The sequence below is a fragment of the Plecotus auritus genome, assembly GCF_963455305.1.
Source record: "Plecotus auritus genome assembly, chromosome: 1".
Taxonomy (NCBI): domain Eukaryota; kingdom Metazoa; phylum Chordata; class Mammalia; order Chiroptera; family Vespertilionidae; genus Plecotus; species Plecotus auritus.
This window is the reverse complement of record NC_137770.1, coordinates 68,364,218-68,384,102: the sequence shown is the minus strand read 5'-3', so window position 1 is coordinate 68,384,102 and position 19,885 is coordinate 68,364,218. Positions and strand designations below refer to the sequence as shown.

The 19,885-nt window shown below is 43.7% G+C and overlaps 1 pseudogene across 1 annotated transcript; it reads right to left on the bottom strand.

Annotated features, from left to right (window-relative positions):
• Positions 1 to 16,359: 16,359 nt before the first annotated feature.
• Positions 16,360 to 16,805, bottom strand: LOC308253352 (large ribosomal subunit protein uL15-like; annotated as a pseudogene). Its single transcript has one exon. The product of its transcript is annotated as a large ribosomal subunit protein uL15-like (transcript).
• Between the last annotated feature and the right edge of the window lie 3,080 nt (positions 16,806 to 19,885).

Here is a 19,885-nt window from a genome sequence, read left to right as displayed (position 1 = left end):
CCCATCCTGGCCTGATCACCCCCCGGCGACCCAAGGTCCCAGCCCATCCTTTTTTTCTTTTTCTTTTTCTTTTTTTTCAGCACCTCCTTAAGCAGAGGCCAGGGCTGGCTGGAAGCAAGTATCTAGGATTTATTTATCTTCTATAATTGAAACTTTGTAGCCTTGAACGGAGGCCGGGGCCGGCCAGGGCGGGTGGGAAGCTTGGCTTCCTCCATCGCTGGGACAACCCAAGCCTCCTCCTTGCTCCAGCTCCGTGGCCGGCTGCCATCTTGGTTGGGTTAATTTGCATACTCACTCCTGATTGGCTGGTGGGCGTGGCTTGTGGGCATAGCGGAGTGATGATTAATTTGCATGTTTTTCTTTTATTAGTGCAGATTATATTCTAGATGTCATAGTAAGTTTAACATCCCTCTTTTGTTGGGTTTTGAGAGTTCCCTCTCCTCCCTCTCCCTCTTTGGGATGTTTCCACATAGACTGTTCATTCTTGTCAATATCCTTGTGCCTGTCTTCCTTGGGGCATATAGCTTGCAGTTACGTGAGGCCTTCTGCTGAGTCTGGCCAATAAAACTTTAAAAAGTGATATGTGCCACTTCTAGGTTTGCCCAATAAAAAGTATAAGTAATTTTCACATGCTTTTCCAATCTGTCAGGTAAATGGAGAGAACTCTGAGAACATAGAGTAAGGCACAGACATACAATAGAAGGAGCCTGTGCCCCTGATTGATCATGTAAAGCAGAGCCCCTACAACCTGCTAACCTCCACAGGACTGTATGTTGAACGAGAAATAAACATTTAATTAGTTAAGACTTGGAGATTCTAAGGATGAATCTGTTATAGCAGCTAGCATTTTAAATGCCTCTGCTACCATCATGTGCATTTACCCAGCTGATAAAGTAGGACAGTAATTACTACTGACTCCAAATAATTATTACATTTTTGTTTGTTTCATCTTTAGACAGTTAATTTTAGGAGTTCTAGCATTTTTGGAATTTTTAAAAATAGAAAAATTTTTTAAATTTATTTTTATTGATTTCAGAGAGGAAGGAAGAGGGAGAGAGAGATAGAAACATCAATGATGAGAGAGAATCATTGATCAACTGCCCCCCTGCACACCTCTTAGTGGGGTTCGAGCCTGCAATCCAGGCATGTGCACTGGCTGGAATTGAACCTGGGAATTCCACAGGCCGATGCTCTATCCACTGAGCCAAAACATCTAGGGCCAAACTGAGTCTTTTGCATGTTGATCACTCCTCATTGTCCCACATCTCCCCCTCAATTTCTTGGTATATCAAACATTCCTAATCTTTTGTTTTTATCTCCACATATTCCTCCAATACCCTTACAAACATACCTACCCAACACCTCCCCACCAGACCTCCAAGTTTCCTTCAATGAACATACTTGAAATCTACGCCTAACACATGTACATTTGGGCTTTCCTCACCTCCACAGCCCTAAGCACATACTTATGGACTGTAGAGGGCTGCCTGGGAAGGCACATGGGCATTTCTTTAAATTGTTGTCAGCTGAGCCCGAGGCGACTGGCAGAGCTGCGTCTTGGTTAGGCCCTCCCCAAAGAGGTGGGGGGTGTTATCAGTACTGACTTTTACCTTTGTCCAAGTGCCGGGAAGTGGGCTTTGATATGTAAATCCAGGCAAGCACCAGGAATACTAGGGCCTACTCAAGAATGTAAATAAGCTCCTTTGATCCTAAGTTTTGGTGATACTTCCTGGTATTTGGGGGTATAAAATAAATGTGCTGCGTGGGCTCCGGGGTCCCTGCCTCTCCATCAGAGAGGATGGAGTCCCACCTGGCTCCCAGCTTTGTTTCTATCTTTCTATCTGGTCTCTCTTTTTCTTTTATTTCTTAATCCCCAGCTCCTCCACTCAGGAACCGGACCTGTTCCTTTTCCGTGCTGGACGCGGAAAAGAGAGAACACCTCTATAATGGACCACACTTTTCTCCCATGTCTAATGTGTCCCCTAAAGCTATAGGAGCTTTATAAAATTATAGGAGTCCTATGATATTATAGGAGTCTCCTATAATTTGAAGGCCAAATTACTCATTCATTCCTCAAGTTAATCCAGGGCATTGGCAGGTGGTATATATAAAAGAAACAGATTCAATTCCTAGGCCAAAGGACCTTGGCTTTTACTGCAGGGGGCATAATGAGGCAAACCCAGAACAGAGGAAGGGGCATTTATTCTAATCGGGAGATATGAGAAAGCTCAACAGAGATCTTAAGTTAGGACTTGAAGGTTAACAAGGATTTTGGCAAATGGAGAAATTTATTTCAGGTTGAGTGAACTACATGAGCAAATGTAAGGAGGCCTGGAGATGCGAGAGTAATTTAGAGCCTGCTTGTGAGTTTGGGTGTGGGTTTGGATTGTTGGATAGTGGGAACCAGGTTATTACTTTCATTTAAATGAGGCTGAAGCCTACTGAAAATTAGGAGAAGACACTAAGGCTTAGGACAGACTTAGAAGAGGTAGCTGAAAATCTAGAAGAAATTCAGAGAATAAAATATCCAAAAAATCAAGAAAGAATATAAGTTATGTTGGTTCCATAGGGAGAGGCCTAATGGCCTGTAATTGTGTTCAGCTTTCTGTCTCATTAGGCTGTTCCTTTCTAGATCCTTTGGCTAAAGAGAACAGGCTTTTCTTGGGGCCCTATTTCCCCTTCTGTCTCCACTGACACAGGCTTCTCCAGCACCCAGTCTATGGTATCTTTTAAAAGCTTTTAATCAATTTATTGAGATATAATTTACATGTAATAAAATAAACTCATTTTAAGTATATAGTTCTATGAATTTTGAAAAATATACCACTTGTGTATTACCACAATCAAGATATAACACTTGTCATTAAAAAGTTTTCTTATTGCCAAAACCGGTTTGGCTCAGTGGATAGAGCGTCAGCCTGCGGACTGAAAGGTCCCAGGTTCGATTCCGGTCAAGGGCATGTAACTTGGTTGCGGGCACATCCCCAGTAGGAGGTGTGCAGGAGGCAGCTGATCGATGTTTCTCATCGATGTTTCTGACTATCTATCCCTCTTCCTTCCTCTCTGTAAAAAATCAATAAAATATATTTAAAAAAAAAAGTTTCCTTATTTAAAAAAAAGAATAAAAAAAAAGAAAAAAAAAGTTTCCTGTGGAGGTGAGGAAAGCCCAAATGTACATGTGTTAGGTGTAGATTTTAAGATGTTAACACTACCCAAAGTAATCTATAGATTCAATGTGATCGCTATCAAAACCTCAACAGTTTTTGCATATATAGAAAAGTCCATCCTAAAATTTATATAGAGGGACCCTGAATGGGCAAAATAATCTTGAAAAAGAAGAACAAAGTTGGAGATCTCACAATTCACAATTTTGAAACTTACTACAGAACTACAGTTATCAAAACAGTGTGGTTCTGGCATAAAGATAAGACATGTAGACCAATGGGATAGAATAGAGTCCAGAAACAAACTCTCACATATATGGTCAAATGATTTTCAACAAGAGTGTCAAGGCTATTAAATGGGAAATGGGTAGTCTTTTTAGTAAATGGTGTTTGGCCCTAACCGGTTTGGCTCAGTGGATAGAGCATTGGTCTGCGAACTCAAGGGTCCCAGGTTTGATTCGGGTCAAGGGCATGTACCTTGGTTGCGGGCACATACCCAGTAGGGAGTGTGCAGGAGGCAGCTGATCGATGTTTCGCTCTCATTGATGTTTCTAATTCTCCATCCCTCTCCCTTCCTCTCTGTAAAAAATCAATAAAATTTATAAAAAATAAATAAATCCGAAGGGAGAAACCAAGATGGCGGCATAGGTAAACACCTAAACTGCTGCCTCTCACAACAATTTCAAAACTACAACTAAAAGACAAAACGGACATCATCCAGAACCACAGGAAGGCTGGCTGAGTGGAAATTCTACAAGTAGAAGGAAAGAGAAAAGCACACTGAGACTCAGAAGAGCTGCAGGAGGCAGAGGTACCGAGACACGCACGTGGAGAAGACTGGCAACTGAGTGAGTGGCTGGCTTTCTCAAGCAAGAGGGAGACAAAAGCTCCCGACAGCACTGAACTACAATTCCGGGCGAGACTCTGGGGACCCAGACTCATTCGGGGAGAAACTGGACTGTCTGGTAGTGGGCGGAACTCAAGGGCGGCTTTCTCTCAGAGGTCCTTGCAGCGATTACCATGGGACACTGAGACATAGGGGCCTATGAGGGCAGGGCTGACAGGAAACCAATGCTGTCAGCTCCGCCCTGAGACTCCGCCCCATCCAAGCTGAGCACAGAGGCTTTTGCAAGTCTTGTCTCATAAGAGTGTCTCCAGCACAGAAGTTCACCCAGCGTAGACACCGCTGATCCTCACAGCCAATTGTCCTGGAGGTCAATTCCTCCCAGTGATACCAACAACAATCAAGGCTTAACTACAACAAGACTGTGCACACAGACCACAAAGGGGTGCACCAAGAGTATCCACCTCAGGTAACTGTGGAGGCTGAGCCACTGGGCCCTATAGGACACCTAGCACACAAAGCCACTCTATCAACTCAGAGAAGCAGCCAAAATGCGGAGACAAAGAAACAGATCACAAATGAAAGAACTGGAGGAAAGCAAATGACTGGATATAGAGTTCAAAACCACAGTTATAAGGTTTTTCAATAATTTCCTAGAAAAGGCTGATAAATTTAGGAGACCCTTGAGGATATGAAAAAGGACCAACTAGAAATTAAGCATACACTGACTGAAATAAAAAATATTATACAGAGATGTAACAGCAGACTAGAGGATCGCAAGAATCAAGTCAAAGATTTGAAATACAAAGAAGCAAAAAACACTCAACCGGAAAAGCAAAAAAAAAAAAAAAATAATAAAAATAAAAAAATATGAAGAAAGCATAAGGAGCCTCTGGGACAACTTCAAGCATACCAACATCAGAATTATGGGGGTGCCAGGAGAAGAGAGAGAGCAAGATACTGAAAACCTATTTGAAGAAATAATGATGTAAACTTCCCCCACCTGGTGAAAGAAATAGACTTACAAGTCCAGGAAGCGCACAGAACCCCAAACAAAAGGAATCCAAAGAGGACCACACCAAGACACATCATAATTAAAATGCCAAGAGCAAAAGATAAAGAGAGAATATTAAAAGCAGCAAGAGAAAAACAGTTAGTTACCTACAAGGGAGCACCCATACGACTGTCAGCTGATTTCTCAACAGAAACTATGCAGGCCAGACGGGAGTGGCAAGAAATATTTAAAGTGATGAATAGCAAGAACCTACAACCAAGATTACTCTACCCAGCAAAGCTATCATTCAGAATTGAAGGTCAGATAAAGAGCTTCACAGATAAGAAAAAGCTAAAGGAGTTCATCACTGCCAAACCAGTATTATATGAAATGCTGAAAGGTATTCTTTAAGAGGAAGAAGAAGAAAAAGGTAAAGATAAAAATTATGAACAACAAATACATATCTATCAACAAGTGAATCTAAAAATCAAGTGAATAAAAAAATCTGATGAGCAGAATAAACTGGTGAATATAATAGAATCAGGGGCATAGAGAGGGAGTGGACTGACAATTCTCGGTGGGAAAGGGGTGTGGGGGGTGCGGGAAGAGACTGGACAAAAATCATACACCTATGGATGAGGACAGTGGGGGGGTAAGGGCAGAGGATGGGGTGGGAACCCGGTGGAGGGGAGCTATGGGGGAAAAAAGAGGAACAATTGTAATAATCTGAACAATAAAGATTTATTAAATTAAAAAAATAAATAAATCCTATCTAATAAAAGAGTAATATGCAAATTAACCACCACTCCACTACACCCACAAGCCACGCCCACAAGCCAATCAGGAGCAAGTATGCAAATTAACCCAACCAAGATGGCTGCAGCCATAGAGTGAGCAGGAGGCTTGGGTTTCCCCAGCAATGGAGGAAGCCAAGCTTTCCGCACACCCTGGCTGGCCCAGGCCTCCACTCAAGGCTACAAAGTTTCAATTATAGAAGATAAATAAATCCCAACAAAAATGGCGGCAGCCAAGGAGCTGGAGAGAGCCGGAGGCTTGAGTTGCCCCCAGCGATGGAGGAAGCCACGCTTCCGCAGCCCTGGCCTGCCTTGGCCTCCACTTAAGGCTACAAAGTTTCAATTATAGAAGATAAATAAATCCCAACAAAAATGGCTGCAGCCACAGAGCAAGCAGGAGGCTTGGCTCTGCTCAAGGCTACAAAGTTTCAATTATAGAAGATAAATAAATCCCAGCTACCAGGGCCTCTGCTTGGGTTGCCAGGGCGTATGGCTGGCCTGCAAACCACCACAGGCCCCTCACCCAGGCCGCCCCACGCCCCAAGGGAACCCCCACCCTGATCCGGGAAATCCTTCAGGGCAAACCAGCTGGCCCCCACCCATGCACCAGGCCTCTAGCCTATCTAATAAAAGAGTAATATGCAAATTGACCATCACTCCAACACACAAGATGGCTGCCCCCATGTGGACACAAGATGGCCACCACAAGATGGCCAGAAGGGGAGGGCAGTTGGGAGGGACCAGGCCTGCAAGGGAGGGCAGTTGGGGGCGATCAAGCCTGCAGGGGAGGGCAGTTAGGGGTGACCAGGTTGGCAGAGGAGGGAAGTTGGGGGTGACCGGGCCTGCGGGGAAGGGCAGTTGGGGGGGACCAGGCCTGCAGGGGAGGGCAGTTAGGGGTGACCAGGCCTGCAGGGGAGGGCAGTTAGGGGAAAACAGGCTGGCAGGAGAGCAGTTAGGCATCAATCAGGCTGGGGGGGGTGGTGTTAGGGGGTGATCAGGCTGGCAGGTAGAAGCATTTTGGGGCAATCAGGAAGGCAGGCAGGTGAGCAGTTGGGAGCCAGCAGTCCTGGATTGTGAGAGGGATGTCGGACTGCCCGTCTGGCAGTTGGACATTCCTTGAGGGGTTCCAGATTAGAGATGGTGCAGGCTGGGCTGAGGGACACCCTCTCCTCCCCCCTCCCAGCCCTCCCCCCCGTGCATTAATTTCATGCACTGGGCCTCTAGTAAATAAATAAATAAATGGTGTTGGGAAAACTGGATATCCACATGCAAAACAAACAAACAAAAAAAAAAACAAAATTGAGTTTGGACCCTTACTTTACACCATATACAAAAATCAAGTCAACATAGATCAAAGACCTAAACATAAGAGCTAAAGCTATAAAACTCATAGAAAAAAACGTAGGGGAAGATCTTCATGATATTGGATTTGGCAGTGATTTCTTAGATATGACACTAAAACTCAGGCAAGAAATATAGGTAAGTTCTACTCCATCAAAATGTAAAACTTTTGTGCATCAAAAGATATTTACCAATAGTCAAAAAGCAACCCATGGAATGGGAGAAAATATTTGCAAATCATATATCTGATAAGGGATTGATAATCAGAATATATAAAGAACTCTTTACAGCTTAACAACAAAAAATTAATTTAAAAATGGACAAAAGAATTGAATAGATTCTCCATAGCAGATATACAAATAACCAATAAGCAAATGAAACATACTCAACATCATTAATCATCAGAGAAATGCATATTAAAAACACAATGAGATACCATTTCACATTCATTTGGATGGCTGTATTACTAGAAAAAAGGAGAAAATTAGTGTTGACAAGGATGTAGAGAAATTAGAACCTTTGTGCATTGCTGGTGGGAATGGGAAGTGGTGCAGCTGCTGTGGAAAATGATGTAGCAATTTCTCAAAAAATTAAACATAAAGTTACCATAAAAGCCAGGCATTCAACTTCCAAATATATAATCAAAAGGAAGTGAAAGCAGGAACTTAAATATTTGTACACCCATATTCATAGTAGCATTATTCACTATAGCCTAAAAGTAGAAGCAACCCAAAAGTCCATTGATGAATGAGTGGATAAACAAATGTGGGATATGTATGCAATGGAATACTATTCAGCCTTAAAAAGAAAGGAAATTCTGACACATGCTACAACATAGCATTGTCTTTGAAGATATACTAAGTGAAATAATCCAATCATAAATGGACAAATATTGTATGACTAGAGGGCCAGTGCACGAAATTCGTGCACGGGGGAGAGGGGGTGTCAGTCAGCCCAGCCTGCACTCTCTCCAATCTGGGACCCCAGTGGGATCAGGCCTAAACGGGCGGTCGGACATTCCTCTCACAATCCAGGACTGCTGGCTCCTAACTGCCCTCCCCTACAGGCCTGGTCCCCCACAACTGCCCTCCCATGCAGGCCTGGTCCCCCACAACTGCTCTCCCCTGAAGGCCTGGGTCCCCCACAACTGTCCTCCACTGCAGGCCTGGTCCCCCCACAACTGACCTCCACTGCAGGCCTGGTCCCCCCCAACTGCCCTCTCCTGCAGGCCTGGTCCCCCCCAACTGCTCTCTCATGCAGGCCTGCCCCCCCAACTGCCCTCCTCTGCCAGCCTGGTCACCCCTAACTGCCCTCCCTGCTTGCCTGATTGCCCACAACTGCCCTCCCCTACAGGCCTGGTCCCCCCCAACTGCCCTCCCCTGCAGGCCTGGGTCACCCCAACTGCCCTCCCTTGCTGGCCTGGTCTCCCCCAACTGCCCTCCTCTGCCAGCCTGGTCACCCCCAACAGCCCTTCTCTGCTGGCCTGGTCACCCCTAACTTCCCACAGCAGCCCTCCCCTGCAAGCCATCTTGTGGCAGCCATCATGTGTCCACATGGGGGCAGCCATCTTTGACCACATGAGCGGCCATCTTGTGTCTTGGTGTGACAGTCAATTTGCATATTACTCTTTTATTAGATAAGATTCCACTTATATGAGGTAGCTGGAGTAGATGGTGATGGTTGCACAACAATGTGAATGTACTTACTGCCACAGAACTATACATTTAAGAATGGTTTAAATGGGCCCGGCTGGTGTGGCTCAGTAGTTGAGCACTGACCTATGAACCAGGAGGTCACAGTTCAATTTCCGGTTAGGGTGCATGCCTGCAACCCCAGTGTAGGGTGCAGCCCATCAGTGATTCTCCTATCATTGATGTTTCTTTCTATCTATCACTCTCCCTTCCTCTCTGAAATCAATAAAAATATATTATTTTTTTAAAAAATTAACAGAGACCAGTGGTAGGACTAAAACCATCAGAAGCAAAGTAGGTGCAATTATCCTAGGAAGAAAGGCAGAATGATCCCTCAGGGGAGTCTGACAGAGAGAGAACTATGAAGATGGCTAAGAGATTGTGTGTCTTGGGGCAATATAAATGGACAACCAATAAGCATTTTGAGTGTTGCTCAATCTATAAAATAAAAAGAAATCAAGAATGGATGATCAGGAGGCTGAGGGCAGCTATCCAAATAAGAAGTTGTGATGCCAGTTTCTGTATTGGAGTCAGTTTTCAGATTCAGAGATCAATAGGTGAAGTCTGCTGTGTCAGATGTATCCCTGCCAGAGATTATCATGGTCTCTGGACAGACTGTTGACATGATGAATGCATTCTTTTTCATCCTGATAAGAACAGAGAATACGAAGCAGTTTGTGTTCCTGTGGGATGGACACAGCAGAATACCTTTATGTTGTTCTAGGGCTATGTTAACTTTCATCCTCTGGCATAATATAGTTTAAAGGGATCTGGACCATCTGGAGACACAGAATATTACGTTGGTTCATTATATTTATGGCTTCTTTAGACTTGATGGACAGGAAGTAACAAGCATGCTGGTGACTTTGGAAAGATACTTGTGCTTCAGAAAATGGGAGATATCACTGCTCATTATCTCTTCAAATAAATTAGTGTCTATTTCCCCCCTCCTTCTCCTCACACATCCCCTGGGAATACATAATAGAGGCCTTTCAAAGTTTTAGAAGTCCAGTAGTCTGGGTATACTGGGACATTCCCTCTAAAGTAAGGGACACATTATTGCAGTTGTTTCTCCCACCACTAAGAAGAAGGCACAACACCTCATAGATTTCTTTGGTTCTGGAGGCAGCACATTTCAGATTCCAACCCATTTACTGAGTAAAATGGAAGGCTTCCTTCTTCTTTGCTATCCCCCCTTCCACTCTTCTAGCCTCCAGTCTCACCACTGGTCAAACCCAGCTGGAAGCTTGCTGACACAGGGACCACGGAACACAGTCCCTGTGAGAGAGTTTATCAGGGAAAGTCGAGGAATGGTCTGAGGGCAACCAGGACTGGCAAAATCCTGCAGTAGTCACTGATGGTAAAGAATTAGTTCCACTAGGTTTATGAGGACAGATTATATTTATCTCTTCAAATAAATTACATTAGTGTCTATCCTCCCTCTCCCAGGAATACATAATAGAGACTTTTCCAAAACTTTAAAAGGAAAAATGCCTTCTGAAATCTTTAGCTGCGTCAAAAGATAAACTGAGGTATGGGGGAGGAAAAATAATTTTCCTTTTACCCTTCTAAATTCTTCTGGCTAGTCTGACAATCAGATTGACAGGAGATATTTAACAGGAGAAAATAAACAGATTTATTAAGTATGTATATATGAGGATTTCATAAGAATATGAGATCCCAGGACATATCCGGCAGTTGAAGCTTATATGCCACTTGAACTAAGGAGAAAGGTGAGTGGTGTGGTTTGGAAGGCAATTCACATGGGGACGAAAAAGCAAATGTTTGATAAATAAATGTTTGCTGGAGCATCTTCAACAAAGGGCCACAGAGAGGACTTTGATCAAATGGGCCTTGCTAGCTTCCTCCCTGTGTATCACACGAAGTTCATATGGTTATCTGTGATGATCGCTCTCCTCCTGGAGCAGGCTTTCTACCAATTCTTTTAGGCCTGTTAGGGGGAAGGTCAAAGGTGTTTCCTGAGCTTTTAAGTTTGTACAAATAACCTGCTTAAAATAATTAACATCCCCAAAAAGCCACATTTTGGGTTTGGCACACTCTGCTTTCCCCCAGAGGTATAAGATTTTTATGAGTTTATCTGAGCAAAAATCAGTTCGAATTGGGCAGCATCTAATCTAGTAGATAGAAAGGAGCTCTGAGGAGCTGTACAAAGTGGAAGACTTTTGTAGGCAGAAGAAAGCAGGAAAAAGGAATTTACACTGGCAAAGAAGTGAGTTGATTATTGCAAAGTTATTTTCCTTAGGGGATGGGAGAAGTCTGTCAGGCAGATTACGTAACTTGTGCTGATCAAGTGATTCCTGGTTGACTGGTTTAAAATTCCATTTCTGGGAGAGCCAAACCGTAATTCAGTCTCTGTTTGGTGACATGGAACTTAACACAACTGACTCCATTTTGGGCCTGATTTTCTTTTTTTTAAATTTTGAGTAATTTTTAATTTTTCAATTAGAGGCCCAGTGCATGGATTCGTGCACCAGTGGGGTCCCTCGGCCTGGCCTGCGGGAATTGGGCCAAAACTGGCTCTTTGACATCCCCTGAAGTGTCCTGGATTGCAAGAGGGCACAGGCCAGGCCGAGGTACCCCATGGTGCATGAATCCTTGCACCAGGCCTCTAGTATGCATATAAGATCTTTGGTTAATCTCTTCCCACCCTCCCCTCTCCCTCTTCCCTCTGAGATTCATCAGTGTGTTCCATGTTTCCATGCCTGTGGTTTCCACTCTTGTGATGAGTGTCTGCCCCCTGGTGGTCAGTGCGCATCATAGCTACAGGTGGGCCGGTTGAACGGTCAGCTGGTCGCTTAGGCTTTTATATATATAGATTACAGCTGACTACAATATTATATTAGTTTCAGGTGTATAACATAGTAATAGACATTTATATAACTTAAAAAGTGATCACCCCAATAAATCTAGTACCCATCTGTCATCACACATAGTTATTACAATATTATTGATATATTCCTTGTGCTGTACTTTACATCCCTGTGACTGTTTTATAACTACCAATTTGTACTCCTTAATCCCTTCCCCTTATTTCTACCCATTTTTCACCCATTCACCTACCCCCCCTCCCGCTTCCCATCTGGCAACTGTCAAAATGTTCTCTATATCTATGACTTTTTTAATTATTATTTTTAGATTCCATATATAAGGGAAATCATATGGCATTTGTCTTTCTTTGTCTGAGTTAATTCACTCAGCATATCCATGTTGTTGCAGATGGCAAGGTTTTCTTCTTTTTTTTTTTAATGGCTGTGTTATATTCCTGGGCTTGTTGTCTTGTTTTTAACAGGTATTAATAAAAATTAATGCTTTTAAATATGCTAATTCATCTAGTAAATTAAATGAATAGTTTAGAAAAAAATACTTTAAGATGAAGGTAAGTTAATTATTAATTTTAAAGACAGAGCACTTTCATTAAATGATTGAAAAGATGTTGACAAGAAATTTACAGGAAGGCCAAAGACTAGGGCAATAATTTTAAAATGACTTGATCCTCTGGAATTTTTAAATTGAAAAAGGAATTAGAGACTGAGCTCTGTAACTTGGCCTCATCATGTTACAAAGAAATTGAATTTTTATATTTCTCTCTCACCATCTGGCCTGGAGAATCTTTGGAAATTATTCATATTTAGCAACAGAAACACTTCAAAGAAAATAGTCTAAGTAAAAAATAAGGACTTTTTAGAAAGCTAATTCATGTACTACTTTTAGTAATTCTGAGTGAAGCATGACTAAAATAAGTAAGTAGTTTATTTTTTTTATTTTTTTAAAATATATTTTATTGATATTTTACAGAGAGGAAGGGAGAGGGATAGAGAGTTAGAAACATCGATGAGAGAGAAACATCGATCAGCTGCCTCCTGCACACCTCCTACTGGGGATGTGCCCGCAACCAAGGTACGTGTCCTTGACCGGAATCGAACCTGGGACCTTTCAGTCCGCAGGCCGACACTCTATCCACTGAGCCAAACCGGTTTCGGCATAGTAAGTAGTTTAAATAAATTCATCCTAAAAGAGAAACTGAGGACTGGAATAATTTATGCTGCACATCCTATATAATAAAAGACTAATATGCAAATTGACCAAACAGCGGAACGACTGGTTGCTATGACATGCACTGACCACCAGGGGCAGACGCTCAATGCAGGAGCTGCTCCCTGGTGGTCAGTGCACTCCCACAGGGGGAGGACCACTCAGCCAGAAGCCAGGTTCCAGGCTGGCGAGCGCAGCGGAGGTGGCAGGAGCCTCTCCTGCCTCCATAGCAGCACTAAGGATGCCAACTGATGGCTTAGCCGTCAGTCGGACATCCCCTGAGGGCTCCTGGACTGCAAGAGGGTGCAGGCCGGGCTGAGGGACCCCCCCCCCGCTCAGTGCACAAATTTCGTGCACCGGGCCTCTTAGTCAATAAAATCCCACTTTCTGCATCACATAGAAAGTGAATAAAGCAATAGTGTTGGTGCTCTTTTTGATATCTACACAGTAATATGAACTAATTAATTTTGTAAAAACCCTGAAGTTATGGTTTAGGGCTTTTTAAAAAATTGTCTTTTGAACCACCATAAACATATGAAAAAAAGGATTTTAAAATGTAAAATCATTCAAGCAACTCAACAACAAAAAACACAATAATTGAATTTAAAAATGGGCTGAGGACCCGAATAGATACTTCTCCAAAAAGGACACAGAGATGGCCAATAGACATATGAAAAGATGCTCAATGTCACTAATCATCAGAGACATGCAAATTAAAACCACAATGAGATTATCACCTCATACTTGTCAGAATGGCTACCATCAATATATTAACAAACATCAAGTATTGACAAGGATGTGGAGAAAAGGGAACCCTTGTGCACTGCTGACAGGAATTCAGATTGGTGCAGTCACTGTGGGAAGCAGTATGGAGTTTCCTCTAAAAATTAAAAATGGAACTGTCTTATGACCCAGAGATTCCACTTCTGGGAATATATCCAAAGAAACCAGAAACACGGATTTGAAAGAATATATACACCTCTATGTTCATTGCAGCATCATTTACAATGGTCAAGATTTGGAAGCAGACCAAGTGCCCCTCAGTAGATGAGTGGGTCAAAAGTTTGGTACATTTACACAATGGAATATTACTCAACCATGAAAAATAAGGAAATCTTACCTTTTTTGAGAGGCTGGACCTAGAGGGTATTATGCCAAGTGAAATAAGCCCCCCCCCCCAAAAAAAGACAAATACAGTATGATTTCATTTATACTGTAATCATCAAAATAGAAGCAGACTCATATATACAGAGAACAGACTGACAGCTGTCAGGGTGGTGGGTGGGAAGCTTTTAAGCAAAAAACAAAAAACAAACCCAAACAAAAAAACCTCATAGACACAGACAACAGCATAGTGATTACCAGAGGGAAAGGGATGGGAGCAGATAGAAGAGGGCAAAGGGGGGATAAATGGTGACGGAAGGAGACTATACTGTGGGAGGTGAACATACAATACAACATACAGATGAAACCTATTAATCAATGTAATCTCATTAAATTCAATAAAAAGTATATAAAGATGTAAAGTTCTTTGAATCAATAAAATTTTGCCACTACTTTTAATAATATTCCAGAAGCACTGATATTTCCAATGATTACCACTTAATATTATGAACATTTGTTTACTCATGAATAACATCATGAGTCAGACATTATAATACTAAAAGAAGAAGAAAGTAAGACACCTCATTCTCCACCTCTGTCCCCCAATAAAAGCAAAACATTGAAAGTGGCATTGATGGTCAATAAAACCTTGGTTTGGTGGTGTTCTCTGTACTTCAGGACCTGGTTTTCTACCTGTGCAAGTCTGGAACTTCAGCTGCCAGCTCAGCCAGTGGAGCTTTACCCCTAAAAAACCCCTTATTTGAAGACATTGATTTGTACAAAAGAAGTGAGTTTGTAACAAAACATGTAATTTCCAAACTCTGATATTTATTTAAACCTTTTAGTCTCTCTTATCCCACCATGGAACTCTAGTTAAGAAATAAATTATGGTTGACAGGTTATTTGAGAAGCCTAAAGCCTAGTTAAGAAACTGTAGCCCTGGCTGGTGTGACTCAGTTAGTTTTGTCCTGTGCACTGAAAGCTCACCGGTTCAATTCCCAGCCAGGGCACATGCCCAGGTTGCAGGTTTGACCCCTCATCTTGGTGCATATGAAAGGCAATCTCACAATGACGTCTCTCTCTTTCTTCCTCTCACTCTAAAAATCAATTAAAAAAAAAAAACTGTAGGGTAGGAATAAACTTTCCTCTACCTTTTAAGATTCTGTTGGCTGTTGTAATAATTGACACAAGACAGATTAACAGGAAAAAAATAACCAAATTTAATGACATGTATACATATGGGGATGCCATATACATGAGAGGTTCAGGGACAGAAAGGGAAATGAGGCATTTTCAAGCTAAGGGTGCGATAAGGCACCTGGGAGTCTTCAGAAGGGAGGAAGAGTCATTTTCAGGATGACAGGAAGAGCTGATGATTGGTAATTAGATGTTTGCTCTGCCCTATAGATTAGTCATAAAAAGCTATTTCTGGTGATAACTCTTATTGTGGGCAACGCCTCTAATTTAAATTATTTAAGGAGAGGTAAAAGTTTCTCATGAACTCTCATCTCAATTGCTTTCAGCTCAAAATAATTCACATGCCACAGTGCCTGTTCTGAACTCCTTCCAACATCAGTGAGGTTGGTGAATATATTAAATCAAGGCACTAATAACAGAAATAATATTTATTCTGGCACATAGTAAGTACTTGGGGACTGTTATTGTTTGCAATGGTGCCTCACAGCTTACAAATCTTCTACAAATGTTCTGTAGAGTGTTTGATTCTCACAAGAACTATGTCAAGTGATGGGTCTGGTTTTATGCCTTGTTTACTGATGGAAAAAACAACGGCTCAGAGAGATTAAGGGGCTCGACTAAAATCTCATAACTGATGCAGTTGACATCTGTTGCTTTGGTTGGGACAATTTCCTTCCTTTTTTTGGTAACAGGACTCTGATTTTCCTTTAAGAAACTGCCCTGTGGTTTTATATAACTCCTAGCAGGACTGTCAGTCAAGAGACTCTGCCTTCCTGCCTTGGTCGGCCTGCGGACTGAGGGGTCCCAGGTTTGATTCCGGTCAAGGGCATGTACCCTGGTTGCGGGCACATCCCCAGTAGGAGGTGTGCAGGAGGCAGCTGATCGATGTTTCTCTCATCGATGTTTCTAACTCTCTCTCCCTCTCCCTTCCTCTCTGTAAAAAAATTAATTATATGTATGTATATGTGTATATATATATATATATATATATATATATATGAGACTCTGCCTCCCTGTGCTAACATGTGACCCACACTGGCTCATGAGAACTCTCTACATCCCCTGGATGCAGAGACTGGTATACAGGTAGATATGGGATCCAAATATTTTGAGTTATTTTGATTGATTGATTGATTTTTCACTTGTGGACATTTTATGAACTTCCCTCCATGTGACTTCAAGCTACCAGGACACAGGCCCTGCCAACACCCTTAATCTTCTCCTCGGCTCTTCTGCTGAAGCATTTGGCCTTCACAATGACAGGCTGCTTTGGGAGCTTTCCCTTCCCCAGAACTTTGTAGTAGCCTGATCGCACCACACCAATTATAAGAGCAACTCCAGTCTTGCTTTTGGCAGCATTTACCCGTGTCTGCTCACTGACCAGGGTCCACAGTTTATCAAGGTTGACAGTTGAGCAGAAGCTCTGGTTCCTCTTTAAGTGGTAATGCCTCATACCAACTTTCCCAAAGTAACCTGGGTGATATTTGTCGAAGTTTTCCTGTGATGATGCAAGCCACCAGCATTACCGCAGCCCCCGGGGTGCTTCCTGTGCTTGCCGATGCGGCCGTGGCTGTGGCTCACATGGCCCCACAATTTCCAGGTCTTCCTCAATCTGGATGACATGTTGGTGGCCAAGATGCAAGAGTGAGTTTTTATTTTTAAACAGATAAATAAATTAATTCTAGGAGTGAGAGGGCTTCACTTGAGAGATATAAGGAGCATGAAACCTTGGAGCTATTTTCCAGAGAGAACTGCTAGAGTAAAGCTAATGCAGGGGGAATCCGAGTGGGGAATGAGATAGATAGATAGAGGGAGGGAGAGAAAGGGGGGGGGGGAAGAGAGAGAGAGAGAGAGAGAGAGAGAGAGAGAGAGAGAGAGAGAGAGAGAGAAAGTGGTGGGCCGACGCTCTAACCACCGAGCAATGCTGGCCAGGGCAAGACATTCTGATTTTATCTGAGGAAACAGATATAGCTATGCCTGAAGCTGGCCAGATCAACTCTTGAATTTTCAAGTTCAGTGAGTCAGTAAATTCCTTGTTTTGTTTAAATAGGTTTGGACTTCTTTACTTGTAACCGAAAAATCCTAACTAGTAAATGTCTTAGTTATTATTGAAACATGTCTTTTGACATCAAATACTTGGCTATTTCCACTGCTGCAACCTTCAGAAAGATGCCCATACATATAAATGTCAAAACTTTGTGGGAGATTAGAGAACCTGCCCTCTTTCCATTAACACACACTATTTTAGGTACCCTTCAAGTTTTCATTTAAAAAATTCTGTCAAGAGAATGAGAAAAGCCACAGATTTAAAGAAAATATTTGCAAAAGACATACCTGATAAAGGGCTGTTATCCAAAATATGCAAAAAACTCTTTAAAAGTCAAGAAGAAAACAGCTTGATTAAAAAATGGACAAAGGATCTGAACAGACACCTCACCAAAGATATATGGATGACAAATAAGCATATAAAAAGATACTCTATATGTCACTAGGAAATACAGATTAAAGAAACAATAAATTACCACTACATCCCTATTAGAAGGCCAAAATCCAGAATGTTGACACCAACAAATGTTTGGAGCAACAGGAACTCTCATTAATTGCAAATATTTATTGGGGACCTATTATGTGTTCTCTGTGAATAACAGTTTCTGTTTGGAGTTTGCAATACAATAAAGTCAAGGGAAATGATTAATACAAGAATGGATTAAGTGCTAAATAGCAGGAGGGCGCTTTGTATTGAGAAAAGGTTATTACTGTAATTTCTGAAAGTTGAATGGGAGGTAGAATTGTGAATGATTTTAAATTCAAGGTATTATTTAGGCTGAGCCTTGAAAGATGAGTAGGTCATTGGATAGAACATCCCAGGCAGAAGCATGAGCAAGAGCATTGGAGACATTCCATGCTTGAATGAAACAAAGGATGGTTGAAGGGTAGTGCATTACTTTCCTATTGCCATGGTAACAAATTACCACAAACTTAAAACAATACAAATCTATTATCTTACTAGAGGCTTGGTGTACGAAAATTTGTGCACTGGGGGGCGGGGGTGTTCCTCAGCCCGGCCTGCGCCCTCTTGCAGTCAGGGAGCCCTCAGGAGATGTCCGATTGATGGCTTAGGCTCACTCCCCACAGGGAGGTGACTGGTGGCTGATCAGGGGATGGCACCAGCTGGCCAGTGGCTGGCCCTGCCCCCCGCCGCCGTCACCTGTGGCCTCCCTCTAGGGGGAGTCCCACCCTCCCCACCATCACCCCTCTGCCCCCATCGCCATCCCCTCCCTCTGCCTGCTGGCACGAGCCTTGGCTGGCCTGGTGCCGTCTGCTCGCTGGCCTTGCCCCCTGCCAAACAGTTGTCCCGCCATTTGATCAATTTGCATATTATGCTTTTATTATATAGAGTCCTGGTGCATAAAATTCGTGCACAGGAGGGGGGTCCCTCAGCTCAGCCTGCACCCTCTCCAATCCAGGATCCCTAGGGGGATTGCCTCTTGCAATCTGGGACTGCTGGCTCCTAACCACTCACCTTCCTGTCTGATCGCCTCTAACCACCTCTGCCTGCCTGCCTGATTGCCCCTAACTGCTCCCCTGCTGGCCTGATCACCCCTAACTGCCTCTGCCCCACACCCGGGACCCAGGATTTCCTCCTCCGGCCAGTCGTAGAGGCACCCAGGACCCGGGCTTCCCTCCCCCTGGCCAGCCGTAGGCACCCAGGACCTGGGCCAGCTTTGCCTGGGCCAGCTGCAGCCGCAGGTGACTGTGGGTGGGCAGTTTTGCCCGGGCTGCAGCCGCAGGCGCAGGTGCTGGCACCTGGGACTGCAGGGTGGGCAGCTTGTCCTTGTCCTGGGCCGCAGCCCCAGGTGCCCGGGACCGCGGGGCAGGTGGCTTGTCCCTCTCCTGGGATGCAGGCGCAGGCACAGCCGTTGGCACCTGGCGGGCGGCTTATCCCTCTTCTGGGCCGCAGGTGCAGACACAGCCGCTGGCACCTGGGACCGCAAGGCAGGCAGCTTGTTCCTCTCCAGGGCCACAAGTACAGGCGCAGCCACTGGCACCCGGGACTGCGGGGACCATGGGGCATGCGGATTGTCCTCCCCCCGGGCCACAGGCACAGGCGCAGCTGCTGGTGCCCAGGACCGCAGGGCATGTGGCTTGTCCTCCGGGGGCCGCAGGTGCAGATGCAGCCGCTGGCTCCTGGGACCACGGGGTGCGCAGCTTGTCCCTCTCCTGGGCCACAGCCTGGCTAGTCCCCATTCCTCTCTTGCAAGCTCATTTGTGCCTGGCTGGTCCCCATTCCTCTCTCCCCAGTGTTGAGTGTCTGAGCCGTTTTGGCCTGATGGTGTGAGGGCTTCATGACCATTTGCATATTAGCTTTTTATTATATAGGATAGTTCTGTAGGTCAGAAGTTCAATACAGGTTACATTGGGATAAAATTAAAGTGTCAGCAGGGTTCTAGAGGTTCTAGGGGTAAATCCATTTCCTTGTATTTTCCAGCTTCTAGAGATCTCCACAAGCCTGGCAGGTAGCCCCCTTCATCCTTTTTCAAAGCCAGTAATGTTGTGACTCTCTAATTATCTTTTAAAGTCTAGCTCCCTTCTGACTCTCCTCTTCTGCCTCCTATTTCCAGTGTTGAAGACCCTTGTGATTGATTATATTGGGCCACTCAATAATAAAGGATAATCTATTTTGTGTTATGATCAAGTGACTA